Here is a 23583-nt window from a genome sequence, read left to right on the forward strand (position 1 = left end):
TAGAGGCAGGGGAAAATTTGGGTCAAGTGACAATGTGCATTAGGAGCCAAACTCTCATGCTGTAGTTGTACTATAAAAGCTCAAGTGTCATTCAGAGCTATTTCAGCCCTTCAGGAAGTGTCACATAGCATTTGCCCATAGGTCATGCAGAAAAGCCTGGAGGATAGCTGGGAATCTGTCTATCAAATAGCTTCATTTGACTCTTTAAACACACCATTAAAAATGTAAGTATGTAAAGTGAGAACAGGAGGATTTTCTGCTGRTTTTCATTCGGCTGCCTTGTATTTGAGTCAGGGCAAAAATGAGAGCCAGAACCTAGCTGATTCGGCAGGGCAACACTCTGTAAGATAATCCCTTCAACACTTTTTCTTAAATTAAGAATGGTTTCTAGGTGGCATGAGTCATGGACAGACTGTCCTCATTTCACTTTGAACTTGCAGCCTTCTCTGGATTTGTGTCACAGATTTAGAGGCTTTGCCCTGCAAGTTGTAGGTTTGACTGTTGAGTGAGAGCAGGCTCCTTGAAGAAAAAGGTGACAGCACGTCAGCATGAATAAGCACGGTGGAGTAGGGGAGCAGGGTAATTTAAGCATAGTATTTTGTACCATAAGCAGCTTTGGGGAGTGGTGACATAGACACAGCCTTCGTACAAGTGTCAAGGTCCCCCTTATTTGTGTGTCAGTCTGCTTGGAGTTTTGGGTTGTTTTCCTCCAGGGTGTGTGGGGGAATAAACTGTGGTGTAGAAAGCTGTTCTTTTAGATTCTTTGACCACTTTTGGAAAAGTTGTCTTTTCTGAGTTATTTATGGCCACAGAAGGCTGTGGATATTGTCTTCATTTCTTAAATAAAAGCAAGGGGAAAATTATTTAGACCTGTCTATTCTAGCCGAGAAAAAAAAATCAAAAGTGGTCTGGCTTACATGCACACCAGGTGAAATCCTCTCATACTGGACAAGTTTGTCAGCTTTGGTGGGGATAGCCGCAGGTGTAACCCTGGGAGCAGTTTGTTTATCAGGCTTTTTACARAGCATAAATGAATGTGATTGTTGATCCTAAAAATCGTTTGTAGAGAAATAACCGTGATGCTTGTAATCCAGAGAGGCTGTGCAAATGCAAGTCCACGCTCTCAGACGGAACGTGAACTCTGCACTGGCTGGCAGTGTTTTCCTGCTGACAGAGCCTGGTTTGGAGTCTTACGTACTCCGCCGGCTCCTGGCCAAGTCTTGCTGCAGGTATGAGAGAGGGAGGAGGGTGAAAGGGGGGGTGGTGAGAAAGTGTTCTGGTAGCAGCACTTGCTGAAAATTCAAAACCCTTCAGACCTTTTTTGGTGGTGACGGAGAATGTCAAAGTTGATTGTATTAGAGACCTGCCACTTATGCTTAATTAAATCGCTTTGTCGCTCCTCCTCCCTTCCTTCCTCTCTCGACAGCTGGGCTGGGTTTTGTAGTGCTAATGCTGCATTGCYTCTCCAGCTCGGCTACTACTTCCCCCTCACTGCTACTACAGAAATACTACAGCAACTCAGTGAAGATTGAGGGAGCTGGCCATATGTAATATTAGTGATAGTAACAACGATAGTAATAATGAAACTGTGCAGCAGATTGATACTTTACATAATGATTTTTCTTCTGGTTTGTATTCTGGTCTTTTCTTCCCTTTTTACCATCAGAAATTTGTGGAGTATCCTGTATTGTGCATTAAATGAACAGTTTGTATTGTACTGTCTTACAGATTTTTAAAATGCCATGTTTTTGAGGGTTCTAAGCCAGTGGGATGGGGTTTTTTTTTGGTTGGTTGRGTATTTTTTTTTTTCTTTTTTAAATGTACAGCCCACAGAAGAGCTGCTGCTGGGGGAAGTTACCACACCACACTTGCTTTAGATAATGAAATATATATTGGAAAAAGGTCAGGGATTTCCCCTGAGCCACCCACCAGTTGCTTGAAATGACATATTCATTCTCAGTGTTTCTTTTTTTGTTTTTGTTTAAGATCCTGAAACACAGGGAAGRAGTTTTAATGCAAAATACGAGAAAAAAAAGTCTGCAACATCTCCTGTGAGAGGGGGAAAAAAAGGATATTAACAGTTGCTTCTTGAAACACGCATGATTTGAGGTAAGTGGTTGGAGGGTCTTGTTATACATTGCAGTTAGTTTGTAATTAAATTAATCATTATTTAACTCAGAGTGTCATGATATTGTTGTTGAAGACAACAGAAACAGGCAGAAGGAGGGAGAGAATTGTAGCAGCAAATCCAGAAACAGCAGTAAAAATGTGTAATGCATTTATCTTTCTGAAAATGGGCCCCATGAGCTCCACTCCCACAAACAGGCAATCATTCTTCCATTTATAAGGGTTAAACCGTGCTTAAATCAATGAGGCTATTCTCTCTGAAAGTTAGGCATGAGCCTAAATATTTCCTAGTTTGGAATCTATATCATATGGTAACTCAACAGAAGAAAGCTATTGAAAAACATACAATGCACAGCCAGAAAAATGCATATACAAATCTCTTACTRTTGGTGATAATGTCATGAGTAATCTGATTTTACAGAATTCTTCAGTGATCTTTTTATATTAAATACATAATTCTCATTCTTATGTTTAAACACCCCATTAAAATACCAAACTTCTCAGCAGAGCTTGTGAATTCTACACCGGCTTTAATAATATGTCTGCCTTAATTGCTTCATCAGTGTGTCTTTGAACAAATGTAGTTAAAGGTATAAAGAAAATAATGTCCGCTTTCATAAATASAGTTGCAAATTGCACTTGGATTTTTGAATAGCAACTAAAGTAAGAGTTCCCTGACTGAGGCTGAATTGTGTTGTCCAAAGTTAATTCAAGGGAAGGAAAAGCTCATCTTTTCTGTCTAGTATTTTTTTTTTTCATTTCTCATTAGAAAAGAATCATACATGGGTCTAGTAAGGAGAAAATGCTACAGTTGTAAACTTTAAACCACTGAARAAGTTACATAAATGAACACTAAAAAACCAGCATCCTTCTTAAATAAAACGTTCAAGTTATTTACTCTGTTCTGGCACACAATTGTGCTGAGAGAGACAAAATTGCTATAAGGAATCTGCAGAATCAAAAAGACATAGGTAACCTGGAAGAAGCAAGGGCACACATTCCTACAAATGTGCAAAGAATCAAAACTCTTTGGCAAGTGGCATTTGCAGACATGTTGCTTACCAGATTTCAGAAGAGAAGAGAGCATAGCCGACCTTAGTGATTGCTCGGTATTTGCTTTGTACGAATTGAGCTGTTAAGTTTCTTTTGAAATCAACAGGTCCACTGCAATGAGCTAAATATTTACTTTCTGGTCCATGGACAAGAGCCATTGCTTGGGAAACTGTAATGKTCTTGTAGGCATTTGTACTGATTTTTCTGAAAAGTTCAAAATTTTTTTGAATCAGTGTAGCCAACTCCTTTTTATGTGCAAGTCTTGCACTAGGGAGTGTSAGCCCAAAGAGGAATACAGGACTCTTTCAGCAGGAGTCTGAGGTAATCTTTGTGGTTGTGAAATGAGGTATTAATGCAAACCTGTTTGAAAGCTGAGGTGGGGAAATGCCTTGCTCTCTGGGGTGAGCCCTGTTTCAGGTGTAGGTGACAGCCAAACTAGTGACAGAGAAGTTCTCTGTAGTGACCATCAKGTGATCACCCTCAGTCCACCTTTGCTTTCTCTCCATCCCACTCTCCCAGGTTCTGTGGAGCATAAATCAAAWTTTTTTTATTGCTGCCCTCTTTTCATTGACGTCAGGCCAGGATAACATGCATGATTTTCCTTTCACAACTGCAATCTTGTTGCTCTCTGAGGAAGCACATGTCAAAGTTCAGGAAAAGGTATCTTTGTAGCATCTGTGTGGCCTTTGTAGTCATTTTATCAGCTCTGTGTTGCACTCAGAAAATCGTTGAGGTTGTTTTTAGCTTTCTCTGTATTGGAGAGTGCAGGAGCTCATTGTSAGAGCATTGGAGTAAACTTCTTTGGTGCCAAAAGATCCATTTTAGGATATATGAAATTGTACTGGTATTCTTCTCCTTTCTTATTTTTTTCAGCATGTGAAGAAATAATGCCCCCATTTGTGTGCCTGGAGAAGGTACTGTGGTGTGTGCCAGGGGGTTACGTGGGTGCTGAGCTGAGCAGGCAGAAAGACCGACTCTTTCCTGCCCTATGTTTTTCACTGGGAGTGAACACAGGGGACCGAGCCTGCCCAGATTAAACACATGCCTTTTTTGTTTCGCTCTTCATTCAGCTGTCAGCATGCCATGTTCAGATGGCGGCGATCAGTCACAAATTGTCCCCTGCCCMTGCTCCTCAGCTCTCCTAAACCATCAGTTTTGTGGAGCTCTTCAACAAAGATGGCACTGGTTTGATTTCCCCACCCCCTGCCCCAGCTAATGGAAGAAGACTTTGTTTGTATTTTCCCATCAAATCAGCCGCATTAGATCCCAAAGCAACATGTGTTGAGTGGAAATGAGGCTTTAATAATACGTGTGCTTGCTGGAGACTTCTTTAGACTTTTTTCATTTTATCATCCCCTGTATCAGTGGGGCACCACTCTTGTGAATCAGAAGGAAAGTGCACAGGCTGCTAGGCAAATAATGGAATTATTCATTTGTTTCAGTATGTGTGTGTGAGCCTTTGTGAAAGAGGAGGTGGTRGGGACAGAGGATGGGGACCTTCACTGCAGGGAGGCAGGAGAGTGCAGTGGCACAGTGAAGGGCAGCAGTCAGACATGGCCATGCCTGTGACAGTGCCACCATGCCTGTTCTGCTCAGCTCTGGTGGCCACTGCCTGGGACTTGCTCTGCCACACTGCATGTCCCAGGAAAAGGGTGAAGCTTGCACAGCTGTTGACTCTCCTGCCTGTAAACMACATAAGGCAAAATACTCGAAAGCTGTAATGTTTCCAGTGCTTTCCCTAAGCTTTCAAAACAGTGATGTAAAAATGAACTGTGTCAATACTGTGCTGCCTCACTATGAGGCTATTTATTTTAAAGGATGTATGGTATAAGTCATTCTAGTATGGAGTACATAAGAGCTTGAACCAAAGCCTTGAATCCAAGCCCGCCAGCAGCTTTGCAAAAGAYAGGATCCAGATCTGAAGTCAGTGGTTCGCACAGTTTATAGCAGAGAATGGTGTTAAGTTACTTCATGAAATGGAAGTAGCCAGAAATGTTAAACTGAAGCTTTTAAACAAGTTTTTGACTTCTTCTCACCTACCGTTCTCCTCTGCCTTAGAAGGTTATTGCAAAAGTATAGCAGCTATTTTCTCCCAGCCACTGTAGCCAGGACACACCAAATCAGGGAAGGGAGAAAGGCCTCTGTGGCGGTGACTGTTGTACTGCCACATGCTTTTTTTTCTTCTAAGGAGTTAGACTTCTCTTCTGGATGGAAGTCTTTGAAATTACAGTGGAGGCTTTGGACCCTGAAATATCAAAGACATCAAGAAATGGTTGATGAACCTGGTATGGAGCAAATCAGGCCACAGTGACAGGACTCGCACCTCCTGAAAAGTCCTCTCTTATGATACCAGAGCTGCATTACAGACATGAAAAATTACAGCATTATAGACAAGAAATCCATAAGGCCCAAATTTTTCTTTTCTTGTTAGATATGTGGTTTTGGTTTTATTCTCTCCCTTTTCCTTTGCCCTTGAACACAAAATTTTCAGGGCTTCAGTCTCTAGCTGTGCATTTACTAGAGAGRCATCTGGTTATGTGTTACTTTACACATCTGTTACATACGTCAGAGACTCAAATCCAGCACCCAGAGACTTGTGTATTTGCAGTACTCCCTGTGGGACTTAGAATACTTAATCCAATGAATAGCTTATGAGGATACAAAAATGCAGTATTTSAATCTACTGCATCTATTATATGCAGTTTATTGCCTATATATTGCACATATATACACTACTATCTCCTTGGTATTTGGCAGAGAAAATGGTGTAGGAAAGATGAGAAATGCAGGTGAACGGCAAAGTGTTTAAGTATGGCAGATAATTTGCTCCCTCCAGAAGATATCATGTCTCTAGTAGGCTGCATGAGAAACAGTTTTCATCATGATTTGAATATCTCTAAAAGGTGGTGCCCCAACAGTGTTTGTGTATTTCAGAATTAACTTCAGGGCTGTGGGACCGTGGGGAGAGGCCAAATACCAGAAGCAGTATTGGTAGCTGAGGAAAAGCTCAGGATTTGCAGTTTTGTCTGGAGAATCTGTGCTATTTGCAGCATGAGTGTCATGGCTTAACCTCAGATGACAGCCACATATTATGCATCTACTCGCTCCCTGTACCTCTGCAGGGGSATGGGTAAGAAAATTGGAGAAAAAGTAGATAAGAATAGTTGAATAATTATAGAACAACTRCAATAATAATAATAAAGATGGTCATGATAAAAATGATGAAGATGTAATGAAAAGGGAGACAACCAGAAGAGGAATACAAGYGATACACAACACAGCTGCTCACCACTCGCTGATACCCAGCCACCGGGCAGCCGTCAGCCCCTCTTGGGCAACTCCCCCAGTTTACAGATTGAGCAGGATGTTCTACTGTATGGAAGATCCCTCTGACCACTTTGGGCTGGCTGTCCTGGCCATTCTCCCTCCCAGCTTCTTATGCACCTCTTTGCTGGCAGAACATGAGAAACTGGAAAGTCCTTGACTTAGGGTATGTCCTTGGCTACTGAGCAACAACTAAAACAYGAGTGTGTTATCAACATTATTCTCATGCAAAATCCAAAACTCACAACACTTACCAGCTACTAGGAAGAAAATTAACTCTGTCTCAGCTGAAATCAGGATAGTGCATTGGTTCACATATCTGCATTGCTTTCCCTCTGATTGCTAGTTCAGCAAGTGCATTAAGTTTTTAGAAAACATGTGGCTTCTTAGATGATTTTTTTTATGATCCATGTAGAGCCCAAATGTGATAGGATTTCTATGATTCGTTAAGTGTGCAGTGCATGCCAATGAACAGACAGACTCACTGGGTCTGTTGCTTTTTGGGTTTTCTGTTTGCTGTGGTGGGGCTGCCCTCTGAGCTGCCATCCTTGGGTGAAGCAGTCAATGAGCATCACTGATAAACTTGTGTGCACCTTTCGCTGATAGACAGTGGAGCAGCTGCTCACCATCTGGGGAGGCGAATGGTAGCCRTCACAATGGCAGTGCATGCCAATCCCTGCCTTGGGAGCCTCTGGCTAGGCCGCTGTTGAAACCTGCTGGTTGGGTGTTAGAGGGGGCTAACACCCCTCTAACATGGGAAACACGGGCRTGAGCGCAGGAGAGCTGTGATGGGGGAGATGTTATTGAATCCCAGACAATGTGAGAATGCAGATTTGGCAGAAGGCACAGTACAGCGACAGGGAGAGTGCACAGCGAGCATCATKATTCCCTCCTGCTGGAGGGCTCAGCAGCTGGAGCCCATGTGGGAGCCCTTTGCTGCCGAGCAGTGGTCCTTTGTGCCCCGATGGAGTGGAGCCGTGTTGTCCGGAGGGTTCGCCAGCSCTGCAGCCCACTCTCGCTCTGCCGTGGGGAGTCCTTTGGCAGCCCTCTCCTCCCCTGGTTCTCTGTGACATGGCTGCTGTGGGCAGGGTGCTGCAGCTGCTTGTTTGAAATGATAATATTTTACGCTGTTACTRTGGAGTACTGCAGTATTTTTTGTAATTGTGAGCTGCAGGCCAGTAATGTACAATAACATTTTGCTCTTCCTGTGCTGTTGCTGCTGTAGGCATTCTTTCCAATTTGGGCTGCATTTGCAGTACTTTTTTTTTTTCTTGTTTCTAGACGCCGCTTGTTATCTATTGTGGATATTTTTGGAGTATTCATTTCTATCCACATCTATCCATACAAATCTATCTCAGAAAGCACTTCAAAGAGCAGCAGTCTCTGTTGAACAAGCAATTGTTGTGGCTTTCACAGAATTACATTTTTTTGAAAGTATGAGGCAAGGATGAGATGAAAATTGCTTTTAAAATTTTAAGAACAGTTATGGTTTTAAAAAATGTTTGAGGCAGATACAAGGCAAAGTCTTTCTTCGACTGATGGTGAGCGATTTAGCACTGAAGTCCTGGTATGCACCAAGCTGTTGGTGACTGAAACCTCTAGGATGGCAGAATCTGGGAGGCAGAGCCTGTAATTATTTTCTGCAGTTTTGGTTTTAATTGTTAATTTTTTTTTTTTTAAATTATTTTCGGAAGAAAATAATCATAACTTGGAAGAGAGTCAGTAGTGTTCATGCCAATGATTATTTATTAATGTTGTCATGGTCTGGAGATGAAACTTCTGTGAAAGGGAAATTGAAGTCCTAGACATCAGCACTCACAGTTAGTCTGATRCGTATTTCATTTCTTTCTGGAAGGTAAAGTTTGAATCCAAAGGAAATGAAGGGGGTGCAGCACAAAGGAGACAACTGATTTGTTTTTGGGTAAATTTGGAATAAAATGCAGTGTGCTGTACAAAAAGGATTGTGCTTTTCTCACATGTAATTTTAGTGTCCTGTTACTGTGCTGACTCACTAAATGACTTCAGTTTCAATCTACATTTGGTTTAAATTACTTCAGAGGCCTGCATGTGTATGGTGTTCTGTAAAGTAATTCTCATCTGTAATCCAGATTTTTTTTCCTTTTGTTCAGCATTTCAACTGACTTGACTCTTWTCATTTTCCAGGTCTCTATTTTAGTAACATTTGAAACCAATCTCTTTGTGTGCCTGCTTGGGCCCTGCAATTGGCAAAAGTAATTTTACAACAGCAGATAGAACAAGGRATGAATCATTGCTTTCTGCCTTTCCATTAAATTATCTAAACCACTACTCATAAATATTGCTTTATGTATGGTACAGCAGCATGATTATCTCACTGCATTGATGGAACAGTGCTGGAAGTGAATATAATTTTTCTTCTATTACATCTTTAATGAGCTTCAATTAAAAATAGTGTGTTGGCGTGCCAGAGTGAATGTGTTATTCTCAGGAATTTATTGAAGCCATTTTGCTTGTTAGATTTGGTTGACATTGTGTTGTTCTGAAAACCATGGTGGACAGATGTGGTTCTGAAAACCTTAACAATTAAACAACAGAAAACTGGAAAAATCTGCTTTGCTAGGTGAATGTTAGGACAKCAAAATCTGGCAGCTGGAAAGATTCGGGTCTGTACCAAGTGGAATAGCCTGTTTTTTGTCTGTCTTTGAGGGTGTATTTTTTTAACATATAGTTWAAAAAATAGTCACAAAGCAGCAGGCTTTTGCAGAGCTCCAGTTAAGTCCCTGATCACTTGACACCTGTGGCAGCAAGTCTGAGTCACAGATAGCACAAAACCGTGAAGCCTAATACTCTCAGTATTCAAAAACACACCTACGTAGGAGTTTAATTTCAAGTACCTCTTTTAGCTCTGGGTTCCCCCCCCTCCCCATCCAACCTAACAAATTTTGAGAGTCATTCTTAGAATTTTGCAGAGAAAAATTTTCCCAGCACTTGTGGCTTTATGAAGTATTGACATCACTTAGAGATCAGAAAATAACTCTGTCAGTTTTAAGTTGATGGCAATCCATTCTCTGCTCCAAAAACTGATGAATTACAGTGGATGAGTCAAAGTTTTCCTGGAATTTTCTTCCCTCCCTTCCCCCCTGCCTTGTGCAATTCCATTGCCATTTTTAGAATTGATTGCATCTCTCCAAAGAATGTCTGTGTGCTTTTGAACTGTGATTTCTTGAAAGTTAAAAACAAAATCAAGTTGTGTCAGATGACAAAAATAATTCTATGTTTCTGTGCATTTTTGTAACATTATGTGAGCTTTATTGAAGAATCCAAAGCAACAGGCAGGAGATCTCTGATGGAGAGGTGTTGCATCTTCACTTCAGCAGCATGAAGATCTCACTATCATGCTGCTTCGTTATGTTGTGATGCATTTTTGCTTGATTATATCAGCTGTTCTCAGGGAAGTTGCCTGACAAAACAAATTATCAGTGGATTTGGGAGACTTGGACCAGCTTGAAGCACTTGTTGAACCACAGCGTCCTTCTGTCTTTATCTCAGTTTGAAAACGAAGGATTATGTATTTAATGTATTTTAGCAGGATGCTGAGAGTAAAAATACTAAGGACAAAGAATGCTGGAAGTACTACTGTTACCTAAGTGATGTGGTATGTTTAAGATAAACAGTGTTGTCAGCTGTTCTTGGCAAAATCCCTGGGGTTATGATGAGTGAAATTTTAACTCTGAACGGGTTTGGGGTTTTTTTTAACTTGTGAAAGTGGCCTGTATCATGCATATTCTAACGTGTTGGAGTGAATGTGTGATGTATGAAGCTGCTGAAAAGAAATGTGAGGGGGAAGACAGGTTAAAGTGATTCTAAACGGAAAATCTGTAAATTTTTCTTCTGAACTAGGTAACTTCTATTTTACTTAAAATTGGCTGGGGGGGGGAAGAAAAGAAATAAATTCAAGTGTCCCCTTAAGAGCTGTCAAATTTGAAGAATGATTTGAATTGAATCATTGAAGTGTGAAATGGAGGGATTCTAGTTCAGCTTTAAATTATGCATCTCAAATTAACCTTAGCTGTGGAGTCTCTGCTGACGCCCCCATAATGACACATTATTGGTACTAATGGCTTCTTTGTGACTTGAGATTACAAACAGACATCCTAGACAGAAACATTTCGGCTTTGARCTAAATAAGACACACAGAGTGCATTTCCACCTTGGGTTTCAGTTGCAAAGCCTTGCTCTCCYGGTGCCTGGTGCTCATGAGCTCTTTCCAGCTTCTGTGTGCTGCTCCCTGTCTTGGCAGGCGAGGGCAGCTGAAAGAAAACCTGCTTCGCAAGCTCTGAAGAGCAGGAGAGCAATAAATCTGGAGTGAATGTGAAGCCTGTCCAGACACTGAGGACTGTAGGGAGCCAGAACAAAGACTGGGATGTGGGCAGTGGTCAGGGAGGGGGAACTTCCAGTAGATGATGATCTCAGGAGGAAAAGGACCCAAGGTTGTGAGAGAAATGGAGAAGAGATGCCAGGGTTTAAGGAGGAAGTTGCTAAATAAGGGAGGAGTGAGATTAATATGTAAAATAAGCAGGAGAGGTTGGTCAACCCTTTGTGTGCCCTGCTGACATGAAAAGGGCTTGTATCTGTGCGGCTCTGTGCTCTCTTTTGGAAGCTCGTTATCATCATTTGAAAAATTCCACCTCTATGCAGAATCACTCATGGACTCTACAGCTTTCTTTGTGCTCCTGGGACAAGGATGTTAGTACTTCAGCATAGCTACTGSGTGGGCAGAGTGAGTGTGGCTATGAATGAGAATGGCATTGCTTGGGGTGCTGTGTAGCAAAGACATGTAGAACTTTACATATTGATGAAAAAGGAGAAGGGGCTTGGCCTGGCAGGCCCAGAATTTAGACCCTGACTTCTCTTCGCAGAGAGAAGTGGAATGTCAAGATGCAGGATTGCCTCCCCTTTCAATCTGCAGTTCTGGGAATTTGCTTGTTGGCTGTGGCAGGAATGATGAAGGTGCATTGCCCCGTGGTTGCGTTGTGTGGTGTGTCACTGTGTGACATTTTATGACTGTCTCTATGGATCTGCTCTCAGCAGAGAGTGCTGTGGACTAAGTCATCTTGTGGTATTCTGAATCCAAAGCAGGACAGCATTTGACTGTGTAGAATCAAATACTAAAAAAAGTATTCAGATGCCTTCTTTGTATTCCTGCAAGGAACCACATTCCTGAATTGGGACCCACAAATTAAAAAAAAAAAAGATAGGTGTGCAATCACATTTACTAATGCATTAGAGATATTTATATGAATAATTAAAACACCATTTAGAATTGCCAGAGTAATAGAACAGAATGTGTTTTGCCAGTTTTCTGTTCTTTTTTTGTTGATTGAATAATTTATTGATTTCTTCCACAAATTTAGAGTAGGTATCCTAAACATTACTGTAAATAAGCAAGATGTGCTTTATGTTAATAACCTGTTGAAAGCATTAACAGAATACAAAGAAGTCAAAATTTGGTAATAAAGATCTGAAAAACAGAGCCCTAGAACACATATGTAGTGTTTTGCATCAAATAGATTAGTCAAATATTAGCCCCTTTGTCTATCATAATTGTTTATTAAAAATATATATGTATTTTGTGTTTATTATGAGTAGCCTATTAGCACATCAGAAAAAAAGGAAAAAGTAAGGCAACAAGCTACCTTAAATTTCCCATTGTATTTGGTTAACTTAAAGCTGATTGGAGTCAAGGAGAATGTGTGGTTTGGAGGACAGAACTTCACTGTTAAAGAGACCACAGTCCTTCTGAAACCATGCATGAAAAAGTAGTAAACTTCTGAAACTGAGGTCTGGAAAACAGACAGATGTTATCCAAGATACCAAGAATTTGGAATTGTATTATATTTTGCACATACATAAAATCGTTTTGTGTTTCTTAGCTCAGATTTCTTCTGGTTTATGTCTGTGATTTTTCCTTATTATTTACATTTAATTTATTAACCTGTTTTATCATATCTTTTCCTATCTTCAAAAAGACCTGTTTTATATATATTCTAGAGTGTACACCTAACACAAATGCTTAACAATTTTTAAGACAGTATTGTTCTGAAACCTTCTCAGGGCTTTGTTTCTCTGTTTTCCAGCTACAATGGACAATTTGTTGTAACACTGGSATTAGTATTACATGGTTTGTTTGATTCTGCTGTTCTGGCCATGCTTAGAATATGTATTTTTGTATGTCTTTTTGGGGGCAGTTTTGGATGCCATCAGAGGCTTGTGCTTCTGCTTCCCATCTACTGGTGATGTCCATACTTCACTGAGGAGGAGAAAGGTGATCTAGCAATAGTCATGGCCTGTTGCTCTGGGTTTTGGCCCTGGTTTGCGGCAACAGTAACCGCTTCAGGCTTAATTGGAGGTGTCTTACTCTGTTGCTCTAACACAAAGTAAGTGGTAGAAACTGCAGTTTCTGCAGAAACAAGGGAATATAGAGTATCTTAGTATGAAAAGTGCTGCATGAAATCCTTCCAATTACTGTTACTAGCTGTCACACTGGCAGTGACTATAAATGAGGGGTTAGAGTGGGGGAAAAAAATCATATCATTTCAGTTAGTTTATTATATGCATACATGAAAGCGCTCTGTGTACAGTCAGTTATCTGATTTCCTGGGATAGCCAGATTTCTTGTTATTTGTGTGTGGCTTATTCAGCTATAGGGGAAAGAAAGTACTTTAAGGATCAGAAAATGTGTTTGTGAAGCCAGGAAAAAATGTCTGCAACCTCAAGAAGGTATCTAAGTACATTTAACTGCTTTTTATTCATTTTCCAAAAGCAGCTCAGTTCCAGAATAATAGTGCCCTTTTGGGCCATATTTCAAGATGGTATTTTTATTCTCAGACAGGAATTATAAGGATCGATAGCAAACTCAACATATCCTTTCTTTTCATGACAGATTTGCTGATTGCCACCAGAGCAGTTACAGTGCACTGGTCAGCATAAACAACAGAAGCAGTAGTCGTGGATTTTTGTCTCCATCTTAACATGTGTTTAAGGTTTCACAGTTGTTGTGATGGGTTTGCACCCACAGTTCATAAAGGAGAATTGGTTCATCTGTTCATCTTCCCTTCTCTTTTGCTTTTATGCTTCGTCCTTGAGTTGGGGCTGGGCCGTTTGGTGTTCTCTCCAGGGATAGGATATGGTAGGGTGAGCATGCCTAGCCAAAAAGATAAGAGAAAGGTAATTTTGAGATACCAGTGGTTTACAAGGTGCGTGTTTGGTTGGTGGGGTTTTTTTTTTGCATATCCTACTTAGGAGGTAGCAAAGACCAAGATTTTCCCTGGCCCTTTGGCATTGGGGTTGTGGTGGAACCGAGTGCGGAGTTGCTTTTCCTCACTGGAGGGCCCTGTGCTTCTGCTGTGTTTTGACAGCTTGACATGGCAGTGGCTAGGTAACCCGTGTGTATGGTTTTTGGTTTTTGGTTTTTTTTGTGTTTTTTATCTGCCATCCTCAATTTACTGAAGCTCGGTGACTTTTTAACCTGCTGTCTGTAGACCGTTGTTTTACAAGCTTGTTAAGGTGGCCAGGATAGCGATGGCAGCGATCCTGCCCCCACCGTGGGTGCTCATTAGATGGCTTCCTTATGCTGACATAAGCGTTGTGTAGTCATGCTCTGAGCCAGGTCTGGGAAAGGATCCAAGTTAAAAATAATCCCTAAAAAAAAAAAAAAAAAGTAAGTTTTCAGCAAGATCTGTTCCTGGATCTAGCTCGCCATCATTCTCACGCTGGCCTGGAAAGCATCAGGGTTTGTACTGGCACAGAGGGAGGTGAGGAGGAACAGCTGGGGCAAGGTGGTCAGGGGTGTACTGCTGGCAGCAGGGGTGCTGCCTGCTTGTTTGATGTCAGCCTGAGRATATGGGGCTTTTGTAAGTGCTGTCTGTCTTTCCTTAAGTGCAGCAGCTCAGTAACTTCCAAAGTTGTGAGGCAGTTTTGGCCAAATTTGCCTGAAAAGCAATGAAGGAGTGAAGGTCCCCTGAGCTCAGCAATTGATGGTGATTAGTAGGCAGAAACAAATCAGTTCTCCCCAGTGATCAGAAGTTGTCATCTGGGGTTCAGCTGCTGACCTTGTAAGGCCTCCTTCTGTGGCACAGGTCCCGCTTTGGGTTGAATTGTGTCCATTCTGTGGTGGAGCCAACTCTTGAACAGCTGATGGAAAAGAGCACCAAGTGCTTTCTGGGCACTTTCATTTCCAGGGGTAGGGACAGTTTACCTCCTGGATGCTGAATGCACAGGGAGCTGCATTTCCAGTTGTTGAGTGGCTTTAAACTTTGTTTTCTGTATTGTTTTGTTTGTTTTTTTTTAAATTCCCTCTAGGTACTGAAATTTCTGGAAGCTGAGACACTTGGGAGGTGAGACTCCCTTCAGTTTTTATTTGTGTTGCCAACTGTTTAACCCTGAGGTTCGAACAAGCCATTCTAGCCCCACCTCAGCATAGTTTCCCTTAACAATCTGGCAGCATCTTTGTGCCCTGCTTGGTCCACGTTCTGTCCCCAGAAGGATGTGCTCCTCTTTGGTGGGTGTGCCCGGGTTTCACCTGCCCAATCTGCCCTGCTGCATGGGCAGCCCTGCTCTGCGCCACTGCTGAGGAGCACACATTGTGGTTTCCTGCTGTTTTGCTTTGTAACCAGTCTACTGTTAGATACAGCTTGTGTGTGGTTATAAATTCTTTCTCTCATTATGGGTGGTTGTTGTGCAATAATTATGTAGAAATTACAACCAAGGATTGTTGTGGATGGGTTTTTTGTTTTGTTTTGTTTTGTTTATTTATTTATTTTTGTGCTTGTTATGCTCTGCAGTGAAAAGACCAGGCTTTGGTTTCTGCCACAACAAAGTCAGGGCCACAAGCAGGTGTCAGCCTTTGGCATGGACACAGGCCCCATCTAGCAGGCTGCTGACTTTTATGTGTCTCCCTTTGTGTGSCGAGACAAGCACTGCAAGGGAAATCAGAACCTGCGCTATTTGGACATTTTTTTATTTTTACTCTGTGGGCAGACATGCTGTCCATCCCTGCAAGTTTGGTAGTGTGCACGTGTTTATTCTGAAATAAACCCATCCTGTTTCTTTGGAAGTGTTGGTTCTGCATTTCTGGAAGCCCTTTTATCTCTGGCAGTGTCCAGCCCTGCACTCTGGACATTCCTCCGGCTCCTGCTGCCTGGCTGAGGCCGTGGGGCTTGGAGTCTCTGCCCCCTGCAGAAATGCTCCTGACCCCTGGAGGTTTTTCCTTCAAATGTGGGCCCTTCCCGTGATCCCTCCTTCTGTTCGGAATTAAAATCAGTGTGGGGGTTTTGTTGATTTTTTTCYCCTCCTGTTTCTGTATTTAAAATTCCAGTCAAGCAGATCCAGAACACTGCTTGTCCCTTCTGCGATCTCATTTTCCTCTCATCCCTCCTTTAATTTTACATTATTCCCTGCACTGTGTTTGCAGGCCATATGTGTCCTTTGAACTCTGAAGAAGCTGTGCCAAAAGGAAGCCTTCTTTCCTTCCCCTCCTCCAATCGTGGAGCCGCTCTTAGATAATTGCAATTAGTACACAATGCCGAGCGAACCCAAACGTGAAGTTCATGGGTGAGTGTCTGCAAACTCCCTGAGAGCTTCAGACAAGCTTGCACTTGGTCTCTGCTTTTGCCTTTTAGCCTCGCAGCAGTTCCTTGAGTCCGAAAGAGCCGCTCGTGCTCTGGGAGTGTTTCCCAGTCGCGTTTTCCCAGAGGCGTTCCTGGCGAGGCGCAGCCGCGGCTCCGCCGGGGTCTCTGCGCGGAGCGAGGTGCAGCCGCCGCTGTGTTCCGACGCCGGGGAATGAGCGGCTTCGGGAGTGCGCTGCAGTGCTCCCCCTTCAGCTGTGCTCCCGGAGGGGACAGCTGGGCACATTGGCTGTCTCAAGCTGACAGCAGTGGGAGAGGTAAAGCTCACCGTGTTAAACACAAAGTGGAAGAATTACTTCCTGTCGTTTGTGAGTGTGRAGCAGAGGGATGTACTGCTGAACCAGCTGCTGGTTAGGGGGCTCAGYATCAGCTGCTGGCTCGGTCAGACGGATCGCTGCCAGGCTGGGCTTCAGTGCTCAAAGAGGGTGTTCTCCGTGAAGGGTGGTGAGCACCTTTTGTGTCCCTTCCCCCTTTAGCCTCTTCTGTGTTAAACCAGGTTTCTGACCTCATTTCTCAAAGGAGTTTTAAATGGGGAGAAATAGGAGTATTAATTAGTGCCTCATTAAGTACTTGTAGTCAAGTATGGTAATTTTCTTGAAATAATAATGTATTAGATGAATAAAAATACTCTCCATTAAAAAATTAATACAAAGTACTTTTAAACCACAAAGATTATTGTACATTTCTGAAAAATTAATGTGATTAAAGCAAAATATATTTAATAAATTAAAAAGACCCTTTAAGGCTGTTTAACTTGTTGGTCTCATATTAATTATTTTCAAATCTAGTGCTGCAGAACTTCGACCTTACCTGCAGGGATGGGAAGTAATTTCTTCCCTCACTTCATTTTTTGGCTTGTAATTATTAGGTCTGAGTTGTGGGTGTAGTGATTTTCCTTTGTTGGTTTTTGTTCTTGTTTTGTTTGTTTGTTTGTTTTGTTGTTGTGTTTCTTTGTTGTTTTTTAGTGTTGAGGGGTTTTTTTTCTGCTTTTCTGATATCTTTCTCAGAGATTGGCCTCAGTGAGAAATCAGAGCCTAGACAGTGATCAGAAATGATATGGAGGTTCCTTGATGAATTTAATTAATGTGACCCACTCATGTGCTGATGTCTGGATTTGGAGCTGAGAATACATATTCTCAAGGATGTTTGCTCCTGTTTGGTTTGTCTGTGATGTGGTRTAGGTTACTTCTGTAAGGATCACGTAGACTTCCTTCAGTTATTTCATGTGACTTCACGCAAGTTATATTCATCTTTTCTACATATAATTTGCCCCTTAGATTAGTTTTGKATTAGGCATTTCCTTAACTCTACTGAGCTGCTTCACATTCAGCCACTTAAYGAGAATTCCTCTGTATGTTGTGGAAGACAATAAAGTCAATGGTTGGAGCTGGAGACATAAYCCAGATCCATGGGTTTGCTTGGTCATTTATGAAGTTTTATGCATTTACTTAGGGAGGACATAAAAAGCTCAGTGTAAAACTTGGTTTAAATAGTAGCCTGTTTAAAAACTTCAGATTTTATGACCTTAGGAGTGAAAGTGCTTTCTCACCAGTCTCATCACAAACATTGGAAGTGTTTTATTCCCTCTTGCTTGGCATATTCTCTGGTTAGGGGTATCTGTAGAGCAGGTATTTGGTACTTRTTTCCCCCCGAACTCTTGTTCTCTATAACACGTCTGTGGTTCAGATTCAGAGAATGTGAGCAGTCARTTCTCAAGGTTTCCTTGTTTGCAGTTTGTTATGGTTTAAGTACCTGAGATCCATGTGACCTTTTGGAAATATATTTTCAACAGACTGAAATAGAGTGGAGTTTGGATACAATGTTCTTTCAGGTGCTTTCTGAGCTTTCAGGCTATTTGATGATGAAGACTGCCAATTTTTTTTCTTCATCTTTAAGTATTCTCTATCTCTAAGCAGACAGCCTTTGCATCTGAATCTCCACACTTGTATTTTACTTTCAGCTTTGCTCTTCTTGTCCTGTTGCAGCTTTGACAGGCTTATGCAACTGAGGTGATGATAGCTGCCTTGATTTCTGTTATATCTAAAGGTGCTTCTCTCACCACAGCCCTTACAGGCTTATAATGTGAACAAGAGAAAGAGATTTTACTTGTCTTTGGGACATAGCAGAGCCTGCAATGGTTGGATAATTGACTGTTGAAAGTCTTGAGACATTTCTTCTTTTGTCTGAGAAGGTAGTGGTGGCTAGGCTCCTGGGTGGTATATGAAAATAGCTCCGGAATTCAAGGAGCATGTTGTCTGTGTTGAATGGTGCTCACATAAATGTAAGGGCATTGTTACTCTGCTGTTACTATGTCTAGTGCCTCCCAAGATGAAAGGTCTCTACTGCCATAATGTTTGTTTCAAAGTATGATTATTGGTCTTTTCTGGTCTTAAATGATACCAAATCTGTTCACTAATAATTACCTTGAAAATCCTCTCAGTACAAATGATCTCATTTTCAAAGCCACCTCCTCAGGTTACAACTAAACAGAGCACCCAGCTGGCTGCAGTTGTGGCAGTGCCACGGCTGCTGTAATGACACCCCAGGTGTGGCTGTGTGGATGTCCCTGTGCACAATTCATTTTGTGGGCTTCCAGTGTGCTGATTGGCTTCCCTTGTTGTTTGTGTGTATTTTCCCCACCACTTGGCAGAAGACACAAGCTATTTTTTTTTTAAATTGTGACACTGCAGCTATAAATCTTGTCCAAATTGCCAGGACATAATGAAGAATAGATCTGACCAATGGCACTGTTATCTTTCCCTTAGCATTTCCCTGGAATTCTAGCTGACAGCGGCCCTTAATATAAATTCGTTTTTTGCAAGGAGCTCTGTTTAAGCCATCAAATTATTGTGCCAATGTGTGACACTAACCATACTGCAGAATAAAGAGCAGTGAAGCATTTATGATGCTAAAATAATTTCAGGTCATGGTTTTTTGTTTTGTTTTTTTTTTTTCCTTTGTGTAGTTTTGCTTTTTTTACTAGTGCTGAAATGGTTCTTGCAGCACAAGTGAGAAAACCAGACTGAGCCTCCTGTTTTTTTGTTGGGCTCCCAGCTGGAAATCCCTCCCTCTATTTTCCATTGATAAAGAGTGTCACAAAGGGAATCCAGAGCAGAGGAATAGGCGGAAATAGAACAATGCAAAGTCTTGGACTTGAATCACAAAGAAAGTTAACTAATGTAGATACAATACTGGATGAGCTGCTGCTCCTTTCATGACCAGGTTCATTTACCTGTGGTCTTAGTATTTGTGGCTGCCCTCAAAGCCATGTAACAAATCAGTTATTTATTCTCTCTTTGCTGTGGAAGCTTGTTAAAAAGATATTGCAGAGCATTTTCATATCTCCCTTCGTATGGACTGCTTTTTTTGGCCTTCAAGAATTCAGAGTCTCAACAGGGGCTAGAAAACTCACATACAAGAATGCTTTTATTGTTAATCTATAAAATAGGTCTTTCACTAATAAAATAAAGATGTGACATTTTTAGAGCTCTGATAAGGAACATGGCAGTGGAAAAGGCCTGGATCTCCTGCGGTTCAAATTAAGGGCAGCTGATTTCAGTGAGCAAAGAATGAGGCTTGTTAAATGTGCATTTTAACACATGCAGTCAGGTGTTCCCATGATGCTTGCAGAACTTTCAGGAGCATTTTTCTAGAACTGAAAAGTAGCTTCATAGAGGATTTCTTCCATTTAAGTGTCTGAGGGTGCTTAGTGCTCCTTCAGAGTGTTTGAAAAGGGATGATTACTTGAGTTTAGTTTCATTAATTAGGTGGTTAAGTTTATATTTTTTCTAGACTTTGTTAGCACTGTGTCACTAAAACAATGGCTCCTGTATTCTGTCAGGGTCAGAGCTGACATCATGATGTTTGCCATGGTGTCTCTGTGGTCATCTCTCCATGTGCTGTAGGTGAGGGTCTGCATGCAGTGGTGTGAGGAAGGGGTTTGGAATCTCCTGTGGTAGACAGTTGGTACATGTCTTGTGCTGGGTGCAGCAGGGAGTGGAGTCTGTGACAGAGAAAGCTCAGTCCTGAGCGAGGCAGTGATCCACTTTCTGTAGCTGCAGTGGGAGCAGTGGGTGCTTAGGACCACACACCAGTGCTGAGCACACGGCTTGTTGCAGACCTGGATCTCTCGAGCKTTGCTGAGAAGCACTGTGGTTGTCCTCTTGGCCTATCTTCCCATGTGAAAGAGTAAGCGCTGCTCTTGTCTTTCCCTCCTGTTCTCCTCTGCTCTTTTTTCCCTCTCTTCCACCTTTCCTGTCTTTCTTAAACTTGCCAAAATGCCACAGAGCTACGCACTGAAGTCTGTTTCCTTGTTCTGGTGGTTTGTTGTGATGGGGTAATAAGAACATGCACAGCTGTCGAARTATGGAATGATAATATAACAGGAATGGGTTATGTAATAGCAAATAAGCATGATGTGCTTGGCCTATCCATATGTTTTTCAAGGGTACTAAGAAGAAGATGCAGAATAGTGAGTGGATGAGAAGGAGGACTGGAAATAATGTTTGGATTTATTGGCCATTTCAAATATCTTCATCTGACCCTGTAAATCAGAGCAGTTGTATTTTCTGCTGGGTTTGGTTTCTTTATTATTGAGCCACCTTTCCTTTAAGCCAAAAAAAGCAAATGCAGCAAGAAAAAACACAGCTGAAAACAAAGTAAGAATAAATCATGGTGTGCTACTTTAATAATGCTATTAAAAATTGCYTTCCAGTGAAGCATACTGAAACGTGGGGTTAGTAACTGCTTTAAGTGATACAGTTTGTCTAGCATTTTGACAATGCAGGAGTTTTTTCTTCTTGTCGGTATAAGAGTAAAGTTGGGTTTCTTACTGCCCCCACTCTGGCCAACATACTATTTCCATAGATGGACTCTTCAYGCCTGTGCTTTTTCATCATGATGAGAATACATGAGAGATATGTACTCTGTGTATGAGTAAATACAACAACCTAGGCCATTTATTTTCATCACATGTTTTGCATAATATGCATCCAAATACCATATACAGCAGAGGAAGATGCTAAGAGCCAGTTCTTACTACACCCTAAATGGGATACTAGTTGTTGAATGATTATAGCAAATAAAGCTACCCCACATGGTCCTTAAGAGACTTAGATTTGGAAAAATGAATGTTATCTGTAATAGTGGGCAGAGCATCCACTGAATCMGAGTGTTTTTGTTTGAGAAAGGGCTGCCAAACATTGAGGGCAGGGAAAGCAGTATTGTTTTTTCATGCTCTTGGTGCCAAAGAAGCAAAATAAGATAACAGAAGAAAGGGGTAACATTCTGGAGGTGTTTGGGGTTTTTTCCTGTTACAAATAAAAAAATAGATGTTTATAAAAAATGAGGGCAATTTAGTTCAGTGTTCTGCTTTGGACAATTGTAACATTAATAGGATGGAAGCAGTATAAGCAGTTGCTACAATTATAGCTGCAGTTACTAAGAGAAATCCGTGTTCTGTTATTTGAATGAAGCGTTCTTTGTGTGGCTGAAAGACAGCAGTATCTTAAAGAGAMAGGAAAGGAAAATTATTCTCTTTTCTGGTTTGTTTTCTGTTTTTTTTYCTTTTGTTTTTTGTTTTTTTATCGACATGCTTTTCTTGAGAAAGTTTGTGTGTGTGATTCATCCAGGTGTTCAAATTCAGTCTTTCCTTTGCACCCAAAGCAATTTTAACAGTTTAAAAATGCACATTTATTTTCTTTTTCAAAGTATGTATGTACATATATAAAATTAAAATATCTGCAAGAGAGCAAAATGGAACGATTGAGTTTGTATTCCCTGTAGCTCACTTRTGGGTCATACACAAATTATTCAAAGGGTAATTTCCCTTCCATTTTTATCTGGTTTCTTAGTATTGTGAGCTTATTATTTGCTTCCTTTCAGTGATGTGTCAACAAACATTACTTCTCTTTGTGGATGTGGCTGAATTTTGTTCATTAGAGAGATTTCAACTCCTGAACAGTTGTGCCTTTAGAGTACTGGTATTTAAGCTGTTTATAAGGAGTATGTTTATGCTTTGGATGGAGATCGCTTGGTACTGGTGTTAGTCAAATTATGGCTGAAGTGATGGAAATCTTATTTTTTCACCCATTTCATGTATCTTTGACAATTATAGTATAGTGGGCAGTTTCCAAATGCAAACAGATAGTGTGCTCATGAACACAAGGACATTGAAAGGTGTTATTATTACTGGGTTTGTCTCTGTATAAATGAACGATGCCTGGTATAAATGATCTATGGCTGGTATAAATTGGCATATTCCCATCAAATCAAGTTATGCTAACAAAGATGGAATGAGAATCTGTGTTGCTGGCCAGTTTTTAAACATAATGCTGGAAATTGTCTCTTGCYGACCACTCTTTTTAAACACAATGCTGAAAAGTTTTTTCTGTATGTGTGTTTCTCTATTCCCTTATACTGCCTCTGTGGCAAAAGGTGTTCTCTAGTTATCTTTTTTTTTTTTCCCCGATGACCCACAACAGTTTTCCATCAGGTCTCAGCCTCTTTTCRTTCTTTAAACACCTCTTATTTCTGTTTTTCCCATTTTCCAGTTTTGAAAGTAACTTAYGGCAACTCTATGCTTCCAGTTGTAGCAACAAGATAGGATGTCTTTACTACTCTCCTTTCCTGCTTTTTCCATCCCTATGGATCCACACATCCTGAGGAACTGCTTGAACTTGAGCTCAAGTTATATGTTGCAAAAAGCCCAGCAAATAGCATTGCTCTGAGTTGAAAAGTGCTGGTCACGCTTGTGTAGTGCAGAGCAACTGACAAGATTAGTGCAGGTTGTGCTGGGGTTTGCTGTGTGACTACATGGATGCTTTGCAAATCCTACTGTTCTGGCTTGCAGCTGGCTCTGGACTTCCTGGCAGATAGCAGTGAACCAAATTGGATGAGCCATTCCCATTCAAAATGTCAGATTTGTGTTCTTAATTTCCAATGAAGATGTAATGTGATAGCAAAATCGTTCTGTAAAGGGTCGTACACTGTTTTACTGTCATTTTTTGAGCCTCAGACAGAAGGAAATGATCTAAACCACTCGATGCTCATTATTTATTAATTGAGTTCTGGCAGACCCTTGCTACATTCTGGCTTTTTGTTTGTTTCTTTGTTTACAAACAAAAAAARACAAGTACAGTTCACAAAATAAACGAAAAGGGAAATTTGTTAACGAAGATTTCTGACAAGGAAGAAAGGGGATTTGGGGGCATTTGAGTGGAGGTACCTTGGAATACAGGGAGAGCAGTTTGGCATTGTGTCACCCTCTCTGAGTGTTGCTCCTGAAAGAGAAGGATACTTTAGAGAGCAGCAGACCATGAATCTTCTGCGCTGGCAAGCTGGGTTACCAGAAAATATTTATCCTGGTAAGTTCTGTGGTGGGGATATTTTAAGTGCTTGCACGTTGCTGCTGGTA

At 41.3% G+C, this 23583-nt stretch overlaps 1 protein-coding gene across 7 annotated transcripts in view; it reads left to right on the forward strand.

Annotated features, from left to right (window-relative positions):
• Positions 1 to 23583, forward strand: part of ATXN1 (ataxin 1) — a 214704-nt gene that overhangs the window by 59898 nt on the left and 131223 nt on the right. For 5 of the 7 annotated variants that reach the window (XM_057367445.1, XM_057367447.1, XM_057367449.1 and 2 more), the window contains one exon: positions 1987 to 2109. The gene's annotated coding sequence lies outside the window, so the exon portion shown is untranslated. Of the gene's footprint in view, positions 1 to 1487; positions 1629 to 1986; positions 2110 to 15955; positions 16096 to 23583 lie in introns of those variants that run through there. The other 2 variants (XM_057367448.1, XM_057367451.1) reach the window with 2 other exon arrangements.

This window comes from Malurus melanocephalus, unplaced genomic scaffold (genome assembly GCF_030028575.1).
Source record: "Malurus melanocephalus ecotype Western Australia unplaced genomic scaffold, MMel_1.1 scaffold_79, whole genome shotgun sequence".
NCBI lineage: Eukaryota > Metazoa > Chordata > Aves > Passeriformes > Maluridae > Malurus > Malurus melanocephalus.